Source organism: Protopterus annectens, chromosome 5.part0 (genome assembly GCF_019279795.1).
Source record: "Protopterus annectens isolate FY-2018-M chromosome 5.part0, PAN1.0, whole genome shotgun sequence".
Lineage (NCBI taxonomy): Eukaryota > Metazoa > Chordata > Ceratodontiformes > Protopteridae > Protopterus > Protopterus annectens.
The window spans coordinates 824,451,059-824,463,276 of NC_056735.1; the positions used below are offsets into that span (position 1 = coordinate 824,451,059).

Genomic DNA, 12,218 nt, shown 5'->3' on the forward strand with positions numbered 1-12,218 from the left:
GTTTTTCCCTGTAAGTATGGTTCTACCTCAGTATCGATGTTTGCACCCACTGTCAGTGTTTCCCATTGTATCCCAGTTCAGTACTAAATGCTATGCTAAAATTGTCATCTGTATAAGCTCATCAGTTATAATCTCAGGGCAACATAAGAAGTCCAGAACTGCCTATTATATAGCACTGTATTGCTCGGGTCTATATTAGAAAGTCGACCGCTTACTTACTCGAATACCTGAATGTCGACCTGTCTTCATCGAACCGTGAAAACATCGATTGCCCAGAAGAGCGAAAGTGGAAACGTCGAATTGTCATGGTTGGCCTTCTGCGGTATAGCTCCATAAAGTAAGTGTGTGATAGTTACGGACCTTAGGGTTAAGGTGCGGGTAAGTGCATAAATGGGAATGTATGTTAGATTTAGTGTAGGGTTTTGTTAAGTGTATGTGTGTGGATTATGTAGTTTGTTTGGGTTTAGCTTTTTAAGGTAAGTGTGCGATAGTTACGGATTAGGGTTAGGGTGCAGGTTAAGTGCATGCATGGTGGTATATATAAGATTTTAGTGTAGGGTTAGAAGTAGGGTTTAGTTTTGGTTAGTGTATGTATGTGGTTTATTTAGTTTGTTTGTGTAGGTAGTATGTAGCGGGCGGTGGGGTGGGGCAAGTATGAGAGTTCGACTTTTTAAATTTTGCGGTTTAGAGCATTCTGTGTTTATACGGTTCGATGACTATGGGTTGACATTTAGGTATTCGATGAAGTAAGCAGTCGACTTTATAATATAGACCCGTATTGCTTAGGTACTGGAACCATAGGGTGAGGAAGGGAAGCTTGTGCCATCCACACTACCGAGCCCTGTGTCTCTAAACTGCATGCAAGATGTCATGTTTCAGCTAACAAATGATCCTCCTTGTGAAACTCATCCCACATCAGCGTCTGCGAAACCCAGCAATCCGTATTTTCAGTTAGTGAAAAAGAAATCAGTTTTCTTCAGCCTGCACTTGTTGCTGCTCAACCAGTTGGAGATCAATTCCTTGTTCAGTTTTATTGCTTTTCCTACAGACGATTGATCTTACCCTCCTTCCTTACATTTCTACTTAGCAAGTTGGATTGTGGCTCAGATGATTGTAGACTTTTTGAAAACTGGCATACGTTTTTGTTTGGCTCAAGATTTTGTGGTCAGTATATATTGCCCCTACTTCTCTAACATAGATGACAAGCAGGCGGGTATTTTGTTCAGATGCTTTAATACATAGAAACACATCAGGATGGATAGCCGCATCATAAAATATAAACAAACTGGTTAACAAACAGACCGTACATTCATACATGCTTACATTTCTACAGCTTACTACAAAATGGCAGTCAAACATGCACGCACTTAGTATTTATACACTTGTGCAAGCCCTTGGATAGCTTTTTAAAGGTACAGACACATATTGATCTACAGTATACATGTTTGCTTTTGCTTTAATACTTTGTAAATAATATTTGTTGACTGTTTTGCTTTTGAATTTTCAAAACATTTATTTCTATCCTTGCTTTGGATTTTTTTCCCCAGGCCCTCCTCTGAAAATGGGTATTTGAGTTCCTAGGCAATAAACAAAACCAAATAAATGAATAAATGTATAAGTAAATGTGATGGGGAAAGTGAGAGACAAATAGTTGCCATTTACGTGGAAACTTAGCCAAAGGGTACTTTAATATCTCTGACAACTTAGCTGTTCCCATTGACAATATAAGTACCATCACAGTCCAGACAGGACTGAGCTGTTTCTTTTGCAATGTAGACAAATCAATGCATTCAGTTGATTTAGAGCCCCTTTTGGATCTGTTTTACTGTTCATTGTTTTTTGGATATGTTGGCAATGCCCACTGAGCTACAATGCAATTAACGACTGTTGTACTTTGCTCCACCAACCTGTTACTGAAATAATAATAATAATAATTAGAATTTAATTTGAATGCATCCTGAAGTGTTAGTAGTCCATGACTGTGAAAGCTTAGCAGTGTTTGTCTAGAATTTGTCTCAAAGTATCACTCCTGCTGAGGGTAAGTTTAAGTGATCTTTATTGGAAACAGTGGAGTACAGAAGTGTAACCTGGGGATCACATGCTGTGCTTTGTTGTGAGTGATGATGTGATCAAATGTTGCTCCTTTTCATGATTTTTTGGGGGGTTGGTGGGGAGCTGTTTGGTACTCATTTATAATTGTGTTGCAACAATTCCACTAAAATGATAGTGTTTAATTAACAAAATCACTGCCAGTTATTTAATAGTAGTTTTAGTGTATATAGAGTCAGAGCACATTAACAATTATAGATTGTGCAGTCAGGTTTTGAAGGTTTGAATTTCAGATTATCTTGGCAGTTAGAAAAGTGGCTTTTCTTAGTAACAGTCAGGATTTATAATCTGCGGAGCTGCAGTGTTCCCTAATACCTGACATTTCAGCTTGACATTTTCAAGATCAATGGGAAACAACAGATGTTATTAAAAAAATTACCTATCCCTAACAAGTAACTAGAATAAAGTAAGTTCTGATATTTTTCAAGTCACCAAAATGTATGCCTCTGCTTCCTGTTTTACAAAGAGTTTCACATTTTTGTATGCTTTACGTCTTCTCTGATTTCTCCATACATTTACAGCTCACATTTGTTCCAAATTATTGGAGTGGTTTATTTGTGTGAGTTGACTGAATAGGGCTGTTGCGATGAAATTTTATTTCCTTCATCATAAGCAGCTTGGCATTATACATAAATAGTAATAAAAAATATATGTGTGTGTATCTGTATATATATATATATATATATATATATATATATATATATGTATATATATATACACACATATATATGGGTCTAATTCATTTCACTGCAACTCAGTTGCCTGCGCACAATTCACTGAAAGCTCATTTCACTGAAAACTCATTTGACTGAAGCTCATTTCGTTGAAAGTTATATATGGCTTTTTCCCCACTGTAGTGCAATCCTGGAGTTAGTATATTAAGTAAGTGGGGGTGTGGGGGCACAGCCCCCCACATAGTTTGGTTATATATTGTCTTCTGGAAAGAGTTATTCATTGGAGTTGTAAGTGTCCAATATGTATATATATATATATATATATATATATATATATATATATATATATATATATATATATAATATTTATATATTTCTGTGCGAGATCACAGTACAGTGGGGATTAGAACATTTTCCCTATTACCACTGAAGTGTGATCTTGGAGTTTGTGCTTATAATTAACAAGGGGGTATGGGAGGTGAAGGGGGGCATCCCCCCACAAAAGCAACTCTTTTCACCAATATGCTAGTGTTCAGCCAATTGTGGTCGATCAGTTGTATTTTGATGCATTGATTTTTCAGTCACGTGACTGAATTGCTTCCCATTGCAAAATCCTCTTTACCTACACCAGATGAAGTCGTTTTCATTCCATCTATGCAGTTTCTGCACTGCACTCTGTCAGAGTAGCTTCTCTGTTAATGAAGCAGTTATAGTTCCATATATAGTTTAGTAGTATGTAATACATTGTGAAAAGTGTGCATTGTTAATAATTCTAAGGTTGTTTTTCTATCATACCATAATCCTGCTGTCTGTTCTTTCTCTTGCTATTAGTAGGTAACTGTCTAATTCACATATATATATTTTTTATGGCAGTAGATCATTAAAAAGGTTGAAAAAGTTCCCCCTTTTAGATTACTAAATGCTTCTGTCTTCCTCTACCCCCTCAGACTTCAGCATCTTTGGATTCCCATATTTATTAAGTTTTCTACTGGATTTCACATGGCATGCCTTTAATGCCAAATACCTAAATACCTTTAACTACTTGCCGACATGTGAAGTAACATTTCTCATTTCATTAGGTTGCAGGGTGGTGATGGGAAATAATAGACCAACAAACTATACCCCCGTGCATTTTATTAACTAAAAACACTCTATAATATGTATTCCACGTACAGTAAAATCTATGCATTTCTAACTACGTCCATCCTGTTATTGCCTCTCCTACTTCTCCTTCTTATACTCACATTATTTAACATCCACTTACTCCCCAAACATATCTCCCCTACAAACCCAAATTGCTGTAGCCATATAAGCAATCACCAAACCTTCGCCATTTTACCATCTATCTTCTTTTAAAATACTCCCTTACCAAAAATATACTTACCTAACACCCAACTCACCCCTACCAAACACAAAACCAAATACTATACCCTCACTGCTAATATGCTCAAACTCATCTACCTCCACAAAAACATTCTCTTAGCTGGAGACATCCATCCCAATCCTGGTCCAACACACCCCACTGCTAGCCCTCCTAACCCCAAAGTCAATAAACTCCCAAACAGACATCTTTCCTTCTATTCAATAAACAGTAGGAATATTCTGAACAAAGTAAGTGAACTACATGCTTGTATCTCCCACCATACTTCAGATATCCTTGTTCTGACTGAAACCTGGTTGAAATACCAGCACCTTCTGGCTATAGCATACACTCTAGATCGACCAAAAAGTAAAGGTGGATGTGTTGCTATCCTACATTCTAACCATCTTACCATTTCTAACTCTACTTTTACATCCCAAGCCTTTTCCCCAGCTGAAATTTTATCTGTAAACCTAAATATTAATAGCCATTCCAGTATCACCATTGTAGCAATTTACATTCCACCAGGTGATAACATCCCCCTACTGGAAAATATGCTTGCTCATATCTCTCAACACATCCCAAATGAAACTATCATTCTTGGTGATGTCATCGTTAACTGGCTATCTCTCTCCTCTCAAAACTCCTCACAACACCTTAATGTCTGTGGCTTTACTCACCTCATCTCTGATCCCACTTATTTCACTAACTCCCATTCAGCCTCATCTCTCTTTGACTGGATTTTTGTCTCACACCCTTCCAGATACCATAACCCTGAAACACTACCAAATTCCCTAAGTGATCACTGCCCAATAAAAATACTGAGATACATATCCCATCAAGCTAAACCTCAAAGGTTTATCAAACACCTAAAACTAACAAACTTTCATCCTGAAACTCTCAAATCTTTATTATCAAAAGTGAACTGGAATCCCTTAAAACTACTCCCCTTGGATGAAGCTGTCCACTTTTTTAACTCCACTTTCATTAGTATTTTAAATTCTCTGGGCATCCCTTAGAACAGTTCGTATAAAGTCTAACATATCCCCATGGCTGACCGTAAACACTCATGCACTACTAAAAAAAAGACAAAGCATGGAAAATTTGGACTAAAACTAAACATCAGCCAGACCTCCAGAAATATAAAGAACTTAGAAATCTTGCCAAAAGTCACATAAATAAAGATAAGAAAAACTTCTATAATAATACATCTTCTACCTTTAAATCCAGCCCTAAAAAGTTCTGGCACTCTGTAAATCAGATACTACACCCAGGTGCACTAGCCTCCCCTAACCCTCATCCTGACAAAACACATGAGAAAACTGTCTCCATATTCAACAAAACTACTTTATAGACTCAATATGCAAATTACTTAATCAAGACACAAACCATCCTACCAACAATAATAGACCTAACAGCTCAAACTCTTCCATCAGTAATAACCCTACCACTACCTTCTCCCTCAAACCTGTCTCCACTAACTATATTAAAACTCTACTATCTAAATGAAAACCTTGCTCCACATCTGTAGACAACATTCCCTCCGCATTCCTTCAGGCTACTGCTGATGTTCTTGCTTTCCCAGTTTCTATTTTAATAAACTGCTCTGTCACAGAATCTACAGTCCCTTCCATCTGGAAGCAATTTTACACCCTTCCAGTACACAAAGGAAGAAACTCCATAGATATAACTAATTTTAGACCCATAGCCATACTCTCACCACTCTCCAAAATTCTGCAAAAATGTATACACAATCAAGTCTTACACTACCTTCTGCAAGAAAATCTACTCACACCTACCCAACATGGCTTTCGTTCCATACACAGCACTACTACAGCTCTCCTGTCTTTCCTAAACTCTGTATCACTAGCTAGAGAAAGTAACAAACTTATTTCCTGTCTCTTCATTGACCTCTCTAAAGCCTTTGATACTGTCTCTCATAAACTCCTTCTCCTTAAACTACCAAACTTACATTTCTCTCCATCCACCATATCTTGGTTTAATAGCTATTTCTCTGATAGACTCCAATCAGTCAAATGGCTGTCAGCTTTCGACCCTCTGCTTCCTGTTAAAACATGTGTTCCACAAGGCTCCATCCTTGGGCCACTTCTTTTTAACATCTTTACCAACCTTCTCTACTCTTCCTGTCCTGGATCCTCACTGATACAATGTGCAGATGATTCTACACTTATCACTATTGTCGAATCACCAACTCAACTAAAATCACACACACAGCCCTCTTTTTTTAACTCTGTAGAAAACTGGCTATCCAAAAATCAACTTATCCTTAATCCAAAGAAAACCAAATTATTACTCTTTCTCCCTAAAAACATCAACCACATAAAGTCTTCCTTCTCCATATTGTCACAAAATAATACTCAAATACAGGTGAACACCAGTACAAAACTCTTAGGTGTTACTATTGATGATAGACTAACCTTTGATTTACACGTCAATACTTGTATCCAAAAAGCACATCTCAAGATAGGTCTCTGCTATAGAAACAAAAAATATCTTACCAAAACAGCAAAACTAACCCTTTCAAATGCCTACCTCTTACCTACTTTATAACTCCCAAATTCTCACCAGTCACATCACTGAACTATTAAACAAGTTAGAAACAACTTATAACAGGATTACCAGATTTGCTGCCCAAATTTCTTACAAGTCCCATCACTGTCTCTCACTAAAAGAACTAAATTGGCTAGAATTACCTAACCTGCTTCAGTATAATCCATTTCAGATTATTCACTCCATTCTCTACAAACCCTCTTTCTGTCCAACTATCTCATCTGTAATCTCTCATTACCTACCCACTAGATTACTCCACAGTTCTGAACAAGGCTTACTAAAAATCAACAAATGTTGATGTCTGATAGACAGCTCAGATTCTTTGGATGTAGTCATAGTCTAAACTTCTTATCTAATGATGAAAGACAATTAAAACATCAACAGTCTGCACAGGAAGCCTGCTAATTTGGTGCCATTCTGCAACAAATACAGATTTTTGTCTGATACAAAACACAATGCAGTTAATCTGAAATCAGAACAGACCTTGTGATCCTCCTCAACACAGGGCAGTAGTGCCATTCCCAAATGTTGATATCACTTACCTAAGCTTCAACACTCTGAAAATATGTAGATGAAGAGTGTTTTTGTGTTGAAACGTAAACAGTGCAGGTGATGTTATTTTTCCAACATAGTCCCAGCAGCTAAAGCCACAACTCCTTGCCACCTAAACAACTGGAAGGAACCCTAGGAAGGATGACTGCTAGGCAAGTGTTACTAGACATAAAAACAAAGTTCCTGCTGTCTCTTAAGCTGTTTAGCATTTTTTTTCTGGGTAAGTGGGCTGGTCCATGTACAATGTTCAATCATGACCAAGACCAAGGGTATACATTTCAGTGTAATCAGTCACACATTTGTCCATTTTTGTTGTGGGAGCAGGAAGGAAAACATGTATCTTGTAAAAAAATAAAAAAGAACACATCGGAATGGGTAGAAGATGGAAATTCCACACAGACAGTGACCTAAGGTCAGGATTGAACCTCTGGTACTAGGGATGAGAGGCAAAGATCTTGTCAGTGAGCCACTGTGCTGGTCAATGTATTATTGGACATATCCTGATCTGTCAGCTGTCCATTCTGAATTAGTCATCTAGAGCCTGCTGTAGTTTTAAGCATGTTCTCTTTGAAGTTCCTCCTTGTAATGCAAAACAGGATTTCTTTCACTTGTCTTTTGACTGCTTATGATATAAACACTGCAGCTTGTAGAGCTTACTTTACCTGTGTTTCAGACTTTACCTGTACTCCAGCACCTCTTTTCACCAACATGCATGTCTTTCTGTCAAACTTCACAGAGCATTTTAAGACTGTGATAAATATGCTTCTTTGCTTGTATCATAATCTGTTTTGAATGCTTGGGTGAGGAATAAAGACCATTTAGCTCATGGTATGTACAACAAATCCAACAAGAAACAACCAGTGTCATCCTTTCTCAATGTTCACAACAGATCTTCTCCTGGAGACAACTGCAACAATTAAAGTGGTCAGAGCTATAGTGCTGAGAGATCTCCTATAGAAGATGATTAAGACAAGACTAGCAAGGTCAAAGCCCATTCACACACACCTTATTCTGGCCTTCCTTCTTCAAGTTTAGCCCCATTGTTAGCTTTTTCTCCTTAGCTATTATCTTGGAGCACCATAAAACCTGTACAATGTATTCTAGAGGATTTTGCTTGCTAGTCCTGAAAATGGTCAAACACCTAATATGTACTAGACCTAAATAGTACTGGTGGATTTACTAAACATCACAAAGTCAAATGGCATCAGAAATGCCTGTTCTATGGGCCTAAACCTCTTCTGCTACATCAACAGAATGGTTTGTATGGAAAGCTGTATCTCACAGAGGGTTAACACTGTTTTGGAACGGACTCTCTATTCATGTAAAATGTAGCTCATCCCTCTACATATTTAAGCTCAACCTGGATTTATGGATAGGAAAGAGAAAATTTATCTTAGGACTTCCCCTGTACTGCTGATGGGCAGAGGCAGCTCTTAAATGTTTTATCCCATGCATGAATCCCCTCAAATTATCTATGGTATCGATCCCAGTTATTGTCACTAGGGGTAACATATAATTATTGATCATGAAAAGTAAGACTAACCTAACACAAAATGGTGCAGGTTAATTCCACTACCGAAAGGGAACTTGGCAAGGCTTAAAATGGCCCACAAGGGCAGCTAGCCTAGTACTGACCTATGAACCTATGTGTTCTGTACCTAATTAGCCTTGCCTAATTCATGCAGTACAGCAGTATCTAGTTACTTTCTTGGCCGACCCCTGTAGCATAGCTATTGCAAGATTAGAGGTATCTGCAGAGGAGTACTGAGATGAGCTTGTTTAGCACGTTGCATACTATCTTGTACATGTCAAAAATATTGCTTATGATTTGCATCAGATTAGCGGTCACAAAAACTTTGAAAAAGCATGAGAAGAAAGCAGTATGAACTGAAGTACCCTCCTGGCCAGAACACCGACACTATAGAGCATTATTTCTTGATTAATTTATTTCTGAAGTTGTTCTTACAGTATTTATAAAATCATTGATCACTGACTTAGTTGCTATATATTTTGGGATGGTGCATTGTGTTCTTTTATTCATTAAATGTGGAAATAAAAAAAAATGTTGAAAATTTTCCCTGACATTACTGCAGTAAAATTTATTTTGTAATAATTTCATTTTAGAACTTGCTAAGCCATTTTGTTTCTTTTGTCAGCACTGGAAACCAAAGTTTTCTTCCCTTCAGCTTGGTGTATTTTATTATTTTCAAGAGTTTTTTAAAGTAGTTTCCCATTATGATTCAGTCATATATTCCTTTCTTACTATTTCTGCTTTGGTGGTTTTAATGTGCATTATGTGCAGCTAGGTCTAAAACTGCAGCTTTTCTATTATTCACTCACATTTATATGAGCATATTTCAGCTGATGGAATGACATTTCAAGTTCAGAAGATGTTGCGTCATCTTTACATCTAGTATAATAATCATATTAATGATAATGCACAATAATAGCAACTGAGTGTAGACCAGCCACTGACAAAAAATAGACAATTAGATATAAGCCATTATGTATAGCAATTTGGCACACCGTGATTTTGTGCTGTTGATCATCCAGGAAGATGAAAACACCTCATTTTGCTTTGTGATTTGATCTGCTGCTAAAATAAACACATTCCATAGAAATGCACACCTAGCAGTTCATTATTTCCTACTCATAGCTAGTTTGGGATACTTTGCCCTTCTATGTTCACCACATTTCAAAATATGATACCTGCAGTTCATTCATTTTACCTGATAACATTTTTGTAATAAAACTGAATCAGAAAGAAGACATCAGGCAGTATGAGTTATCCAAACATAATTTTCATAGTTTTCTTATAAGGGATTGGCTTAATTCTGCAAATTACTGTAACAAATGGTAAACAAGACAACTGAACACCAAAACAACCTTTAAAGTGGCTAAAGATGTATTTTAAGGTATTGTGACATAAGTCGGGGGGGTAGGGGGATTGCAATCTTCTGCTGAATATTGTCCTACATGGTACTGCAAAGCAAAGCTCCATTATTGAATATATAATTATTGAATAGCTTGCATATGTAATTATTTAATAGCCTGGATTCCACCTTGCACATACTGATGGTCTAACATAGGGAGTTATGACTGGGTCTCTAATCTTTTTACATTATTTGTCTTGTGATATAATGCAGGACATTATTTACATGTCCCATATCTTGGCTACTACACTTCTCAGTATATCTTTAAAATGAGCTAGGCTTGTGCTCCTTTTGCACACAAATGCATTTTTGTGTGTAGTATACTATGGCCATATATTCCTTTCTGAAACCATAGAATGGTGTGGATGTGTATGCAGTCCTTCTTGAGGAGTAGCACTTTCCAGGAATACTCCATTTAATAACTAATGAATAGAAAATATAGTAAGAGTGGATGGAATTTGATAGGAATGCTTAAAGTGTGTTTGAAAAGGTTGGGCATTTTAAACATTGTGGATGCAGAATACCTGCATGACCAATGGACAGTGATAGAACTAGTTAGGTGACCAATGGACAGTGATAGAACTAGTTAGGCGTCAAACGGCAGAGGGTCAGGAGATGGACAGAAGAGGCAGTCAGAAGACTTAATCAAATTAAGTCCCACCTAAATGGATTGGAGAAGAAGGCATATGAAAATGTTGCTTGAGATTTATGCAGTTTTTTAGAAGTGTGACAAAAACTACTTGTGCAACTATTTGAGATTAACGGGGAAAAGGTATGAGTCACTGAAGAATATTTGCATTAGTAAAGTGTTTGCCTCTATGTGAATTAGAATTCAGCCATGGAAAACCTAGGCCAATGCTGACAGGATTTTGCACTTGTGACAGAAAACAATTGCTGTGAGAGTTATGGCATAACGGCAGGAAATGGTCTCTGGGTGAGAGAGTTGTATTTGTAAAACATGACTATTTTGAAGTGATGTTTGTTGTGTTAATGCATCATGACAGTGTATGCATAAAAGAACAAAACTATAATTGGCTTTCCATGCTTTTGTAATGGGGGCGTGCAGCATTTGATTATATTGATGAGACTATTGAGACAATAAAGAAAATGCCAATGAAAGTGATGTGGTTCAAGGTCTAACAACATCAAAAACAACTTGTTGAATTATGTGAGTTCGATGAGATAAGGAAAAGATTCAAATTCACTGAAGAAGTTAAACTTTATGGGTTGGAGTATATGAAACACCAAATAGAACAGCAAGGCTCAAGACGTCTGTTCCTCTGCTTTGTGACCATTACATGCATTGGATGCATAGATAGTACAGAACACCAAGACGATTGCTTGAGATTTATGTGGTGGTCTGTACTATCTATACATTCAATGCATGTAATGGTCACAAAGGAGAGGAAAACATGTCTTGAGCCTTGCTTTTCTGTTTAGGCTTACATGCCATTCTGACCTGTAAAGTTTAACTCCTTCATTGTTGGGAGATGTGGTATGATACAGCAGGGGATTTCACACATGTTTTAGGACTGCCCCATTACCAAAGGAATACAGGATGCCTGTAAGAAAGAATTGGGGGATACTTTGAAGAAAGAGGTTCTATTCGCGTGGATATTTTGCTGCTTGTTACAGGAGGTGGGCAGGGCTGGATGGAATCTGAAAATGTGTCATTCTTTTATTAGGTGAATTAGTGTGCATAGTTATACTGCTAAGAGCTGGAAATCACACCCAGGCTGAGCAAGACCGACATTAGGATCAATAATATTGGGTCCTCTAATCAGGTGATATGTGTTGAAGATAGTACAGGAAAGAAAATAAAGGTATAGAAGGTTAGGAACAAATTTAGACTTTGTCTAGGATTGGGTTGCTATTATTTGAGATTCATGTTTTGTGTAGATTTAATAGATGGTGTACCTTTTACTTATGTAACATCAATGTTTTCTTTTAAAGTGTTGGGCCCTCTGTAATATGATTTATACTTGTTATTATGATGATTTATTGTGATGAATAGAATTG

General features: G+C 37.1%; 1 protein-coding gene across 6 annotated transcripts in view; it reads left to right on the forward strand.

Annotated features, from left to right (window-relative positions):
* Positions 1-12,218, forward strand: part of ATP11A (ATPase phospholipid transporting 11A) — a 1,534,794-nt gene that overhangs the window by 1,125,809 nt on the left and 396,767 nt on the right. The window lies entirely within an intron of this gene.